This window comes from Sparus aurata, chromosome 17 (genome assembly GCF_900880675.1).
Source record: "Sparus aurata chromosome 17, fSpaAur1.1, whole genome shotgun sequence".
In the NCBI taxonomy this organism is placed as follows: Eukaryota; Metazoa; Chordata; class Actinopteri; order Spariformes; family Sparidae; genus Sparus; species Sparus aurata.
The window spans coordinates 2,269,567-2,284,967 of NC_044203.1; the positions used below are offsets into that span (position 1 = coordinate 2,269,567).

Below are 15,401 nucleotides of genomic sequence, written 5' to 3' on the forward strand. Positions count from 1 at the left end.
GATAACAGACACTCTGACCTGGTCCCGTCACACCAGAGCTCTTGTAAAGCTTGTTTGTAGAGCTCAGCAATGCATGCACTTTCTGCGCTGGATGAAGAGAGCACACCAACGCCCTCCAATACCCACCATTTACAGAGGCACTATAGAGAACATACTGACCAGCTATATCCTTGTCTGGTCAGGAACCTGCAGTGACTCTGACCCGAAGTCCCTGCAGAGGGTAGTGAGGACAGCAGAGAAAATCATCGGGATGTCACTTCCTCCCATCCAGGACATTGCAGAAGAAGAAACGCTGCATGACCAGGGCTCACAACAACAGAAAAGACACCTCCCACCCTCACCATGAACTGTTCTCCCACCATGGACTGTTCTCCCACCATGGACTTTTCTCCCACCATGGACTGTTCTCCCACCATGAACTGTTCTCCCACCTTGGACTCTTCTCCCACCATGAACTGTTCTCCCACCATGGACTGTTCTCCCACCATGAACTGTTCTCCCACCATGGACTGTTCTCCCACCATGGACTCTTCTCCCACCATGGACTGTTCTCCCACCATGAACTGTTCTCCCACCATGGACTCTTCTCCCACCATGAACTGTTCTCCCACCATGGACTCTTCTCCCACCATGGACTGTTCTCCCACCATGAACTGTTCTCCCACCATGGACTCTTCTCCCACCATGGACTCTTCTACCACCATGGACTGTTCTCCCACCATGAACTGTTCTCCCACCATGGACTCTTCTCCCACCATGGACTGTTCTCCCACCATGAACTGTTCTCCCACCATGGACTCTTCTCCCACCATGGACTCTTCTCCCACCATGGACTGTTCTCCCACCATGAACTGTTCTCCCACCATGGACTCTTCTCCCACCATGGACTCTTCTACCACCATGGACTGTTCTCCCACCATGGACTCTTCTCCCACCATGAACTGTTCTCCCACCATGGACTGTTCTCCCACCATGGACTCTTCTCCCACCATGGACTCTTCTCCCACCATGAACTGTTCTCCCACCATGGACTCTTCTCCCACCATGGACTGTTCTCCCACCATGGACTGTTCTCCCACCATGGACTCTTCTCCCACCATGGACTGTTCTCCCACCATGAACTGTTCTCCCACCATGGACTCTTCTCCCACCATGAACTGTTCTCCCACCATGGACTCTTCTCCCACCATGAACTGTTCTCCCACCATGGACTGTTCTCCCACCATGGACTGTTCTACCACCATGGATGGTTCTCCCACCATGGACTGTTCTCCCACCATGGACTGTTCTCCCACCATGGACTCTTCTCCCACCATGAACTGTTCTCCCACCATGGACTGTTCTCCCACCATGGACTGTTCTACCACCATGGATGGTTCTCCCACCATGGACTGTTCTCCCACCATGGATGGTTCTCCCACCATGGACTGTTCTCCCACCATGAACTGTTCTCCCACCATGGACTCTTCTCCCACCATGAACTGTTCTCCCACCACGGACTCTTCTACCACCATGAACTGTTCTCCCACCATGGACTGTTCTCCCACCATGAACTCTTCTCCCACCATGAACTGTTCTCCCACCATGGACTCTTCTCCCACCATGAACTGTTCCCCCACCATGGACTCTTCTCCCACCATGAACTGTTCCCCCACCATGGACTCTTCTCCCACCATGAACTGTTCTCCCACCATGGACTGTTCTCCCACCATGGACTGTTCTCCCACCATGGACTCTTCTACCACCATGAACTGTTCTCCCACCATGGACTCTTCTCCCACCATGAACTGTTCTCCCACCATCGACTCTTCTACCACCATGAACTGTTCTCCCACCATGGACTCTTCTCCCACCATGAACTCTTCTCCCACCATGGACTGTTCTCCCACCATGAACTCTTCTCCCACCATGAACTGTTCTCCCACCATGGACTGTTCTCCCACCATGAACTCTTCTCCCACCATGAACTGTTCTCACTGCTGGACTCTGGAAAGAAACAGAACAGCTAGGTTCTATAAAAGCTTCTTTCCACAAGCCAGAAGACTGTTGAACACAACATAAAATCCCTCCATCCTCCCTTATACACACACACACACACACACACACACACACAGACACAGGACTGCTTCACTGGATATTGCAATATATTTTATATTTAATAAAAGTATTCTATGTGTTATGACCCTGGGTCATTATTTTGTGCTATATTTGTGATGCTGCTCTGTCCCTCCTCCTCCAAGTGTGTGAGCAGTCTACTCTGAGTGTGTGTGTGAATGATTGCTAGGAGGTTGGGCCTGCTGATTGGCTGGAGCCGCCTGATTGCTGCTCCAGGATTGGTCAGAGGCAGGAGAGGAGCACTTTTTGAACCACTGGCTGACTGCAGTCTCCCTCTCCACCAATTTCCCTCACATCCAACTGGGACTAGTGTCTAGTTTGACTAGGATTTTGTGTTTGCGTTTATGAAACTTAGTGTAATCTTCAATCTGAATCTTTTGTAAATTTGTGAATCTATAAAATTGTGTATGGTAGCTCAGTAGGAGGGAGAAGTCTTTTCTTTAACCCTTTTTCACCTGTTTTTTCCTTTTGTAGGAGTTAGATAAGATTTTGTCTTTTTGTTGTTGTTATTTTGGCTTTCTCTCCCTCTGAAGCAAAAATTAAAATGCTACCTTCAAATATTAATTTCTGGTGACACTGGCCTTCTTGGGAGTGGGAAGAATGGGGAGAAGCACCTCATGTTATGTCTCTGACTCCCCTAGATCAGGGGCGTAACATATGTTTACACATTTTATTTTTTTATTTTTCTGTCAATACTTGCTGCTGTTTTTATCCTGTACTATGCTGAGCAAACTGCAACAGAACTGTGTAACAATCTGCACTGTTAGGTGTAATTTGAATGACAAATAAATATTAAATATATAAATTCTTATAAAAAATGCCCTCCTTATCCAAACGTATGACGTAGTCACATGAGATATGGTTGAGAGAGGCTCTATAGCAAGGATGAATTTCAACTGAATACAAATAAAATTAAGGATAATCAGCTTAGGTATCACAAGGTACCTTACAAATTCTGTCATGTTATAAATGTAGTATACCAGATTACTTAATTACTACTTATCTCTCTGTAATTAACCAGGAAACTTTTGTTAAAAGCCAGACTCTCTGATCACATTGTGTCACAGTTGGATGTGTAGACAGCTCAGCACTTCTTCAGAAGCAGTTGAGTTGAGTTTCTTGTCATTGCTTAAAGCTCCATAAAATCCCAGTAAGCACAAGGTGCACTAAGATTCCTTGGTCAAACTGCTACATGCAAATCAATAATAAGCCTCCAAGCTAAATTCATTTGAGATTGTTTCATATCCCCACAATATGTTATACTACAAGGCCAAACATGCTATGCAATGAGCTGTGCTCCAAATTGTGCACCATCACCAAAAGCTAATTTGAGTTTATACAAGCATTGGGTGTCCACAGTGGAAGGAGCAATTTCCTGCGGAGGATCAATGCAGCCAGTGAATTTCATAGCAAAACCTCCAACAAATTTGTATTAATCCTGTGTGAGTCCCTCAAGCAGGCACGTGCACACATAAGGCCCAAGGGGTGCTTGAGCCCCTGCCCTTTTTGCCTCATACTAAAAAGAGCCCTTTTTGTGTATGTTTTTTTGATGAATAAATAAATTCCTGTTGTGCAAAGGGATGTGAAAAAACAGCGGTTTAAAACCACCATGGTTATCTACAATACGCATTTCATACATAATATGGTGTTGTTAGTGTGTTGAGCCCAGGGGCAGGTCCAGAGTGGGGGCACAGGGGGTAACAACAATTAATCTGGGGGGGCCGCCCAAAGTAACAACAATGAAAGCTGCCACTGATCGCCCACTTCAATATGGGCAATGACTTCAATTTATATTGTACAGTTACACACTGTTTTCATCTTGCTTTTCTTGGCCACATTAGATCTGCTGGGTGTACTCTTACCAAGTGGTAACACACAGAGCACTAGCATGTTTGCTGTACAGAGTTATCAAGAAGTTAGTGCTCCTAGCTCTGTACAGTGAACATAGCAGTGTTCTGTATAGTAATCACTTTTAAGCACCACTTAAATTCTCACAATGTAACAACAATATCCTTTAATAATAAAATAAATAAAACAAAAAAAAATGTAAAATATACTTAAAAAATAGAATTAAAAACTCAGTGTTCAGTGTAGTTATCAGTTTTAATAAGACTAAGCCAGGGTTCGTACACTTTTTTAGCAATAGTTTTCCAAGACTTTTCAATGACTTCTCCATAACCTTTCATTGAATTTCCAAGACTGAAAATCGGTGTCTCTAAATCAAACCACAGACACATCTTGATACACTCTGTCATGTTTTAATCGCAACACTTACACAGTTATCATTAACAGATGAACCATCTGACCTCTCTCCATCACAGAGAGCAAGAGAAATGGAGACCAAAAAGTGCTTTAGGGCTAGGAATACCATCTCCTGATTTCCCAAATCAAAGTATCTACACTATATTGCCAAAAGTATTCGCTCACCTGCCTTGACTCGCATATGAACTTAAGTGACATCCCATTCTTAATCAATAGGGTTTGATATGAAGTCGGTCCACCCTTTGCAGCTATTCCGTATTATTTTTTCCCAAATTCCGTTTTTTCCGTTTTGATTTTATGGGAATTCCGTTTTTTCTGTCTTAATATTTTTGGAATCCCGTTTTACTACTAACTTTACTCTTAATACTACCAAAACTGTGTGTTTTTAATGTAAATGACTAAAATGTGCACAAATTAAATAGAAATTACCTTAAATGTATTGAGGTGACAAACACATTTCCTCAATACTGTACCATACAGTACATTAAAGTCCATCAAAAACTTCATCATGTCTTCATACAGTAGTATATTTTGTGTTTTTATGGATTTCATTTGGGTTTCATTGAATAAAAACATGGTCAGCTCTCAGGCAGATCCAGTAAATGTTTGCATACCAAAATTGTTCTGAAAATTGGGTTAGTTTTAATAGTGATTAAATTCCGTGATTACGTGTCAATTTAAATTTTAATCGCACATTACATCATTTTATTTATGTTTTACGCATCATAAATATTATCCATGCAATATTTCCATGACTTTTCCAAAACTTTACAGGAAATGTTATTTTTCATTAACCTTTCAAGGACCTAGAAAATGCTTTTTCAATTTACAAAGCTTTTCCCAGTTTTTCATGACTGTACGAACCCTGCTAAGCACAATCATCACAATGACATTTAGAACAGTAACAGCAGAACAGCTTAGTACAGTAAACATGTGAGTTCACTTCAGTAATCAGTTTTAAGCAGTGTAGGTACCACCTACCACTAAAAATAAGAACATTAACCATATTCTATACACTAAATCAGCACTTAGTGCTCAGCTTTGTATATTAAACATCTCAGTGCTCAATGTAGTAGTTACTCTTAAATGAGTCTGTGGAAATTAACACTCATGATCAACACTGACATTTAAAGACAAAAATATGCATTTGTTCTTGTTCCCACGGCCAATGTCTGAAAAATATATGCATACATGTAGATTCTGGAATTTTTAAATGAGGAAGAAGAAATAAGTTCATTTTTAAAGATGTTACTTTAAAACACTTTATTTAACTTTATTTAACTTTAAAAAAGTTTTAAACGTTGAGTGGGATCATTAAGCAATGACAACTCCAAAGTAACATTTAGATTTTCAAGCTTTACCCTTTTAAATATATTAAGGGACAACTAAATTTCAGCAGGCAAGTATTACAAAAGAGTAAATCACATGTTGCTGGTGATAGGTTAATAGCATTTCTAATAAATATTCTACCTCTACCATGGGGACCTTTCGGTGTGGCAAGAGTTGGATGCAAGGGCGTAAGTTTGGCCTCAGCTTTGGTAGGGACACTGCCCAGCAACCTATCTCTCCCACAAGCCTTTTTTAACCCACACAAGGGAAAAAAATTTACTCACTGAATTATGCTGAAATAAAGTAGTAAATACTTTACTAAATTAATGCATTTCAAAATAATGCATCAATGAAAAAAATTTAGATCTTATATGATAAGTATATGCATTACACTTATCAAACTTATTAGAAAGAACTTTTGAATATTACAGGAATAGCCAAGGTTTAGGCTTCATGGAACAAACTTTGTTTATCATTCAAAAAAAGAGAAAAAAAAAATCTCTTGATGAAAAATGCTAATGTAAAATAAAACCCAATCATCCTTCAATTTCATTGCTGATATCTCATCACAGAACCATTTTAAGACCTCACCTGAAGCCCTGACAGTCCAGCTGCTGCTTCCTCAACCTGCACTACATCTGTACTGGATTTCTGAGTTTCCTGAATGTATTTCAAAAATATGCAGTGTTTCCCCTAGCATTCTGTTGGCGGGGTCCCCGCCCCCCTTGAAAAACTTGAAAATCTTGACATTGATGTGCGCGCTTGTTATCTGTTTCTCTGCACACTGTCGGATGCTATTTACATTTCACACTTTTCATTCAAATAAGCTAACGTAGCTGCCACAGATGTTTACTTTCATCTATGAGACCTACATTTATCTTCCGAAATGAAGCTATCCAGCCCGTGTTTAATCTCCAAAAAGCTGCAGGTAAATGAATCGGCTCGTGTTCTTCTACCGGTATGACGGTGAAGTTTTGACCGCAGATCACCTCAGCAGACCCGGGCTGGGCTGCTCTGCTGCTCCGCTACAGGTGCGGCTGGTCTGGACTTCTCCCACCACGTCAGAGCAAATGTGCAAACAAGCGTTATTTGGATAAACTGGCAGCACAACAGGGAACTAAACGGCACCTTTCTCACACGAAAAAGCTTTAAAACCTGATGTTACCGGCGCTATAGCGGAATTTAAAACAGAGGGAAGGTTCGCTTCCTGTTTATAAAATAAAAGCGCAAATTCTATCCTTATGGTTTTCTTTATAATAAAAGGACAACGGGTGTTTTATTTTTGTGAAAATGACCAGAAGTGCGTTACTTACTACGGCTGGCTTGGGTAGCGCCGAATTAATCGGAACAAAACTTTTAACAGCTGTTATTATTATGTTATGTAAGCCAGCTTGTATGATCCTTACAAGATAGCAAGTCAGCTGGCCTTGTATTGATGGCTAAATTTTTAAATAGATTATTATTATATATATATATATGTATATATATATATATAAGTATATATATGTATATATATATATATATATATATATATATATATATATAAGTATATATATAATTTTATTTTTTAATTCAGGAATGTTCTGTAGGATCTGTCGGACTCACAAAAAATCCCAGCCCCTACCCAACCTGTCCTGTCCAGCTCAGCCCCGCACAGCCCAGCCCTTCAATGAAGTGTTTGAGTGTTTCTGTTTTGTTAATCTTGTTCTGTTGTGTTTTAATTAAATTTAATTGTTCTATTCATTACCTTGAGGTTTGAGGAGTCGCTCTGAATGTAAATTTTCAATGTAAAACATTCACAGCCGGACGAGCCCCCCCCCTCAACCCGCTGATACCACCCCGCCAACAAAAAAACCTAGGGGAAACACTGATATGCATCAGTGAATAAAATGCCATAACATTTGAGTAACATTTGAAGAATAACATCTTGACACCTTTAATTATGTAAATCCAACATTTATTTTCATAACCAGCATGATGATGAGATTCATAGGTTACAACTGTAAGAAAACAAAGAACTGCAATGCTCATGCCATCTTTATTCCAAACAAAATTTCTAATTGACATTGTCAACAGCTCACCTGAAACTCTGTTCCTGATTCATCATCAGCTGCTCTACATGTGTAGCTTCATGCTGCTGTTTTTCCTGTGTGCAGCGATTCATAGTTACTAGCCAGTTACTCACTAGTTTAACCCTTATAATTGCTAACATTGGTTGAAAGACTAGAAGGGACACAGTTGCCTACGTTCACTACACTAACACCTTAATAACACTTCTCCATAGTAGAATGAGTGTTAATGTTATGCTAGCAGGCTTGCACTGTGTGGGTAGTTAGCTAACTAACAACAGCCTAGCAGCCAGGCTACTACTCACTCTCTGGGTGGTGAAATAGCTTCGGATGTCTCTTTTCTTTTTCGGTGGCATTTTCTATCTACAAAGCAGAAAAAATGGGCAAAAATGTTGAGACCAAACAAAATACTGATGTGAGGATTTCCTTTCATGATGTCCTGGTGTATTTACATCAGCACAGTGTGCAGCAGCAGCCTGATGTCTCACCGTCAGTCCAGCTGTCTTGCAGCAGCTCTGCCACACAGCGCGTCTTCTTCGGGAGGCGCTTTGATACCTTCATGTTCTGAGGACGTGATCACCCTTCAGCCAATCAAATGGCAGCATATCCAAATGTGTTGCCAGGCAGGTTACACTGAAGATTGCGATGAGAGGGCACGTCGGAAAAATAGTTCTCTACATATGCTTACTAATCTACAAATGAGTTTGTGAAAAATATTATATTCAGTTCATTATGTAAAAAAAATAAAATAAATTGTTGTATTAAAATGTATCAAAATATTGGTAGGCACAACTGTCTTTCCCAAACTTTGGTTGTGACTTGTCCCTACCTTCCCTATGCAAACTTACGCCCTTGGTTGGATGAACTTGGAGTTTCCTTTGGGTGCTGGAGCTGCTGTAGATGTTATCTGACTCAGCATTATCATCACCAGGGTCAGTCCTCTCCTTTTGTGCATCTAAAAGTATTGATTGACACAGTAAACACTTCAATAATTCGATTTGTAACTGTAACTTTAATTTTTTTTTTATAAAGTCTACATAATATATATATATATATATATATATATATATATATATATATATAAATAAATAAATAAATAAATATATATATATATATATATATAAATATATATATATATAAATAAATATATAAATAAATATATATATATATATATATATATATATATATATATATATATATATATATATGTATATATATATATATAAATTTATCATGAATTGCAAATATTTAAATACACAATTTTTAGTGCATAGTGCCAGTTTGACACTGTGATTAAAAGGAGGTATTTAAATGGCTTCATTCACTGAATAATTGTAAAATCATGCAGAACACCACATTACACATTTTAAAGCATTTCCCTAATACCTGCATTTTCACCTGGAGGTCCATGAGGGCCGGTCTGGCCCTGGAGATGTTGGCCTGTGTTAGCTGCCTGGCTGCATTCAGCTTGACTACTCTCACACTCCTGCTGGTCATCTGCTCTCTCCCTGCTAATTTTCTTCTTTGTGAAGTAATTGGAGATATCTTCCTGCCTCTGTTTCATTGTAGTCTACATTCAAAACGTGTCCACAAACACAATGAAAAGCAGCATGTTATTTTTACTGTACCAACGTCACAGTGGCAACATTGATATGATACTCTGCTGTTGACTGTTAACTAATGTCACAAAATGCGAAACTTACAACGGATGCTAATTGCTAACGTTACTGAAACAGTGGAGAGATGTTTACGTTTATCCAGATGGAGAGCTAACTAAAGTAAAACACACAAGAACAGTTTCCCATACTAATTGAACCAAATTAGACCCAGATGGAACAGAAGTTGGCAAAACATTGGTGTGAACGTCTTAAAGAACCTGTAGAGTTCTGTTCTTACCTTAACTCGGTGCACCTGGGAGCATCACGTTGAGATAAAGTCCGAAGCTGGTGAAGTTACACGACTTCATTAGCAGCCGCGGAGCTACTTCCTTTGTCTTTTTTCCAAAATAAAAGCCTTCATGACTTGTTAACACAGTCTAGTCACACAAGGTTTTGGCTTTGCTTCCGTTTTAACATGCAGCATCGGTAAAGAGCTTTAGCGCAATGATTGACATTACCCTGAGTCAATGACCATTAGGGACACACGGGGTGGCCAATCAGATTACATGCGCAATATTATTCTTAACTCTCATTAACAAGCAGTTAGCTTAACAAGCACGAATAGGCGCTCTTCTGAAATATGACATGTGAGCATAACAAATACCATTCTGTACCCAAACAATAAGTTGAACCTGAGAAAATTGTATGGTCCAAGGCCAATGCCAGTTGTACATGGCAGGATGTTGTTATAATGTGTATCAACAATGTGAGACAACTTAGGTACGAACACTGTGCCACTATTGTGAGTTATCACAAGTTCTTTTGAGCTGTGAAGGACTCAACCCTGTAAATCGGCACACAACAGTCATTCGATTGAGATTCATCTAATATTGTCCAACTACGTTCTTAACCAATCAATCAATCGATCAATCCACGATGGAGTTGCTGAGCTGGTCAATGAATGCCATCGACAGAGTGTTCTCAACACGGCGTGCGGGTTCTGGTGAACCGACATGCCCGGACGGGACCTTTATGTCCGGCTACGTTAAGGATGGTTGGGAAAATTGGAGAGTCCTCTGCCTTGCCGCACTGGATGTGGAAGATGTCGAGGACGTGTACATGTTCACGTTCATGACAATTGGAACGATCGCTTTGGGATTTGGAATCTTTATGCAATATTGGAAAATGAGAAAGATCGCTACTGAGCAGACCAGTGCGAGGGCGGACAACGCCACTACTCGGAGTGCTGTGGTCGGGATGCGCTCTGACATCTCAACAATCCGCGAGTTCGTGATACAGATGCGAGTTGATGTAGCCACCAATCGGGAGGACATGGCGAAGCTAGCAGCCATAAAAGCTGCAGAGGAGACTGATGAATAACATGAAAATGCATTAAAGGGCTCTTACACCATCCCAACACCATCTCAACAAATAATAAATACACTGGACTTTTGCTCTCTCTCAATTGGATATTCTGACTTTGTGGCAAGCCTGGCTATAAGATGAGGCCATAAGATGAGACTGTTGTTCACTCATGATGTACTAATATGGACACATGTGCAGACACACATGTAATCTGTATGTACTGTCTAGAGCTTGAATTCAGCTCTATATGCTACTGCTGTAATTTGTTTTGTCAAAGGTCATAACAAAAGAAAAAAAGAGAAGAAAAGAAAAAAAGTAATTTGCAAAAGACAAGAAAAGATCAGAATGAAGATTTTATCCTGTGGGTAATGGGGGCGGGACTTGATAAGCTTTGGCTTCTCCCGCTTTTCCCTTTCGGCCATGTGTGTTGTATTATTTGAACAATGATGAAATGTGATGCTTATGAATTGACATGTCCGAAACAAACAACATAAATAAATAAATAAATAAATGACTCATATTTAAGCACGTTGAATAAGTGGAAGGCGACTTGTTAGCCTCCACAAGGAAGTTATGTTAATGGATTTATAACTCACAAAGCTTCAAGTCGCTCCACTGTCACGTCTCATCTAGGAGAATGGTGGAATTCTAGATGAGGACATTAATAATAACTTAAACAATAACACAAACACAACATCAAGATTGATTTACATTAATAATATATACATTATATACAGTGTGTGTGTGTGTGTGTGTGTGTGTGTGTGTGTGTCTCAGTCACTCACTGTCCCTCAGGTTGTGGCATGCTGCCCTGTCTCCTTCTCCCAGGAGTATATTTAGTTTTGATTGGTCATTCAGCTCTTTGAAATCGGAGATTAAAGAGCTGAATTTGTTAAAATAAATGTTTCTTCTCTCTCTCTCTCTCCTCTGTGAGAGACAGAGCAGAGCCAGTGGACAGAGAAGCGGCTTTAGGCTCAACACCATATTACGTACGAAATACCTACGTAGATAACCATGGAGTTTTTATACGCCGTTTTTTCACATCGCTATACACAACAGGTATTTATTAATTCATTAAAAAAACACACAAAAGGGCACTTTATAATAGGAGACAAAAAGGGCAGGGGCTCAAGCACCCCTTGGGCGTTATGTGTGCACATGCCTGGTGTCGGCTGTTTATTTTGCCACAAATCTTAAACTTCTTTCAGATATTGAGTTTACTGTGACTTTGCTGTTGTAAACATTGCTGTTCCTACTAACAGTCACAGTAGTCATTTCTTGGTTTTGTCACATTTTTAGATGTGTAGCCTGTATTTCTAGTTTGTACTTGGCCTCCAATAAATAGCCGATTAATAAACCAGTGTTTGATAGTTTTTTAAGAAATGCAGCTGAATTGCATGTTTTCCAAACCTCAGTATTATGATAATGTGAATACACTCATGTTGACAATAATTTGTTGACACAAAAGAAATGGCAATTGCATATCACTCACAGCTACACAGGATACACAGCTAAGAGTTTAGCTTTCTATAAGTACTTTATTTATTAATTTATTCATTCATTCATTCATTCACATATTGTGTTATTACGGCCTGAAAAAAAATTGGGGCCGTTTTCTGACTTTGAGCCCCTGCCCCTCTATAATCATGTGCACGTCCCTGCCCTCAAGTATATGAAATTGAAAAACTAAATCACTGAAGTACCCCCTAAGCGTTTACCACTGTTGGAGCAAAAAAATCCTCCAATAAATCCAATGAATCCATATTCTCAGTAACAGTGGCTGTGTCTGTAAGGGAATTTAGCCTGACTTGGCTTTGCTTCGTAGTTTCTCTGCAGGCATAGAGACAAACAGGTAGATACAGTATGTGTAGATGTGAAAATACCTGGATATGAGCATGTTGGCATTTGCAAAGTGTTGATGTGCAGTAAGGGTGCACATTCCGTGCTGCTATTGCTGTCAGCTAGACCAAGTGAATAATCACACATCTGCAGCATGATCGATAGTATCTCCTTAAACTATCACACAGCTTCAGGGGATGACAGGTAAGAGGCATTCCTTCTTCAGTGGTGTGTGGTGCATGCTCTTTTATGGTATTCTGAAAACTAAACCTGGACCTGGTGGAGGTGGCCCAGAGAAAACCACCTGCCTGTATCCTCCACTCACTACAGCAGAAACTGGCCCAACAGTCTCTTCATTTAAGCTGAGCAGAAATCAGGAGCCATTTTGGGAGAAAGCCTTTGTATTTTTAGTCTGAAGACATCCTATGAAAAGCTTTAATTTTGTCTGACTCATTTGACAATGAGGGTGTCATAAGGGCAACTTTGATTGGTACAGAGAACAGGCCATAGCAAGAGAGGGTGGTTATCAGTGTAACTTCCTCAAAAACGAAGGCAACAAATCCTCAAAATTAAATGAAAAACTCTGTAATTGCTCATTGTTCAGTAGAACAATATATAAAAGTGTTCTATGACATGAAATTTCTATCAGCAGGACAACCTCACTGTCTGATTCTTTCTTACCCTTCACAACCAAGTGCTGAAAATAAACCTGTAAAGAGTAAAGAGTGTAAAGATTGACCACATGAGGAGGAGGTGGGCCGAAAAAGCAGAAAAGACACAAATTCAAAAGTGCCATATCTTGCAATATTAACAATGTAGATCCACATGACTTCACCCTGTATGTTTCTGTATTTATGCATTGAGTTGATGTTAATGTAACTCTGAACGATTTACATGGTTGACTGAGAGCAGAAATAAGAGAATAGCAGAGGGTGAGCCAACTCTCAGGGCAGAGACTGTGTAAGTTCCAGTGTTTGGCACGTTACTTTAAAACAGTAATTAGTTATAGTTACTAGTTACTTCTTTCAAAAAGTAACTGAGTTAGTAACGGAATTACTTCACTATAAAAGTAACTACTTACCAGGAAAAGTAACTATTGCATTACTTTTAATTATTCCCCCTTTTGAGCTCGGCATTCATTTTAGCTACTCAGCATCCATGTATTTAGAAAATATCTTCCTGCATGGCGGACCAGCACCTGCTCTCCCCGGTATTTTTGCCAGTGAGTGCTCTGAAGGAGTCTGAGTCAGCAGTTGATAACAGGAGCATGTTCTCAACAACATACCTGCCTATCATTGCATTCACTTCAGTCTGTGTCAAGTTTTTGTGAAGCTGGAGCAGAAACATCCAGCTGTAGCTGCTCGGACAGCTCCGTGTCCTTCTTTGTTAGCGGAGCTCACGTTAGCCACACCTGGTCTGCTGTCATCATCAACAGTGTCAACAACGGTGTTTTTGGCCACTAGTGTTGTAGAAGTGTGTGCCGTTGTGAGATGATTCATTAGATTTGAGTTGCTTACAACGGACATAGACAAAAGAGATTAAAGTAGTGTCTGTACTTCCACTTTGAAAACGTTAACTTTCCCTCCGAACTCGCCATTGCTGCAGCTCACCTCTGCTAGTTTGTGTATGCGAGGCTGCTGTGTGCGTGTGTGGTTTGTGTGTAAACTGAACACTGCCTCTGATTGGCTTACGAACTCTCACTCTACCTTAGAGTGCCAATCACCATCACTTATGCTGTTGTCCCGCCCCTCCCTCCTCCCTCGCCAAGCAAAAAAAATAAATAAAATAAAACAGCTCTGCAGCTCCGGCTGACTCTAGCTGAGAGCCGAGTCGGATGACAACAGCTTCAATGATCAGCTTCAGTTTGTAACGCGCCACATTTAATAGTTAGTAACAGTAACGGTGTTGTAACGATGGAAATAGCAATTAGTTACATTACCCGCCGTTAGTAACGCGGTTTATTGTAACGCTGTTATTCCCAACACTGATAAATTTATATTGAATTCAGTGTTCCCTGGCCTGGGATAAAAGGCAGCAGAGAGGAAGTGATGGTCATTTACATTCCACCTCACTGTCTTTCTTCACATTTTTATTTGCTTGGGACTGAGAGGGAGGCAGCTGAGGGACAGTCCACCTCAATCAATTTTAATCTGCCTTTCATTTTGCATCAACTGTTTTCCAAAAGATGTCTGATGCAGAAAAACCCATTTTGTAATAACCAGTTTTATGAGTAGTTAAATTCTGCAAAATACTCCGGCCATGAGATGGCTTACTGGAAATCTTACTGGGGATCCACTAAATTTCCCTGGGACCCACTCAAATACCACCTATGGGTCACGGGGACTCACTGCATTGTCTACTGTTACGGACAAAGGCTGTTTTTCCGGTGGAAGTGTGACAAAGAGTTGGTACATATAAATTCAGTACTTCTTCCTCATATAAGATACCAAAGACACTACCTGTTACCATGTTACTGTTTGGTGTTGTAATATTGCTCTGTGTGTTCAAGTGTGGGACCTTTCTCTTTTATTTGATGGATGAAGGATCTGTTTAGCTGTCAGACTGAACATCGTCAGACCGTTACACCCCTGTCCCACAGAAGTAGTCTTGCTCACTAGACCAACCATATCTCGCCTTCATGTGACATCAGTGAGCACATGGTATGAGCTTCATCATTGTTTTTTTGTTCCTCTCCTAACAAATAGACATGCGGTCTCCATCCCTCATCAGTCATGTTGTTCTTCCCTTTGGTCAGCCACATTTTGTTCAGTAACTCTACAGTAACTCCACACACACACACACACACGAACAAGCACGCATGCTC

At 40.4% G+C, this 15,401-nt stretch overlaps 1 protein-coding gene and 1 long non-coding RNA gene across 4 annotated transcripts in view; both read right to left on the reverse strand.

The window, feature by feature from the left end:
• Nucleotides 1–15,401, reverse strand: part of cdk14 (cyclin dependent kinase 14) — a 485,271-nt gene that overhangs the window by 79,402 nt on the left and 390,468 nt on the right. The gene's annotated exons all lie outside the window — the stretch shown is intronic.
• On the reverse strand, nt 7,726–9,319 carry LOC115567633 (uncharacterized). Its single transcript, XR_003981239.1, has 2 exons — nt 9,162–9,319; nt 7,726–8,730 (listed from the first exon to the last, which is right to left on the reverse strand). It is a non-coding gene; the product is annotated as an uncharacterized LOC115567633 (long non-coding RNA).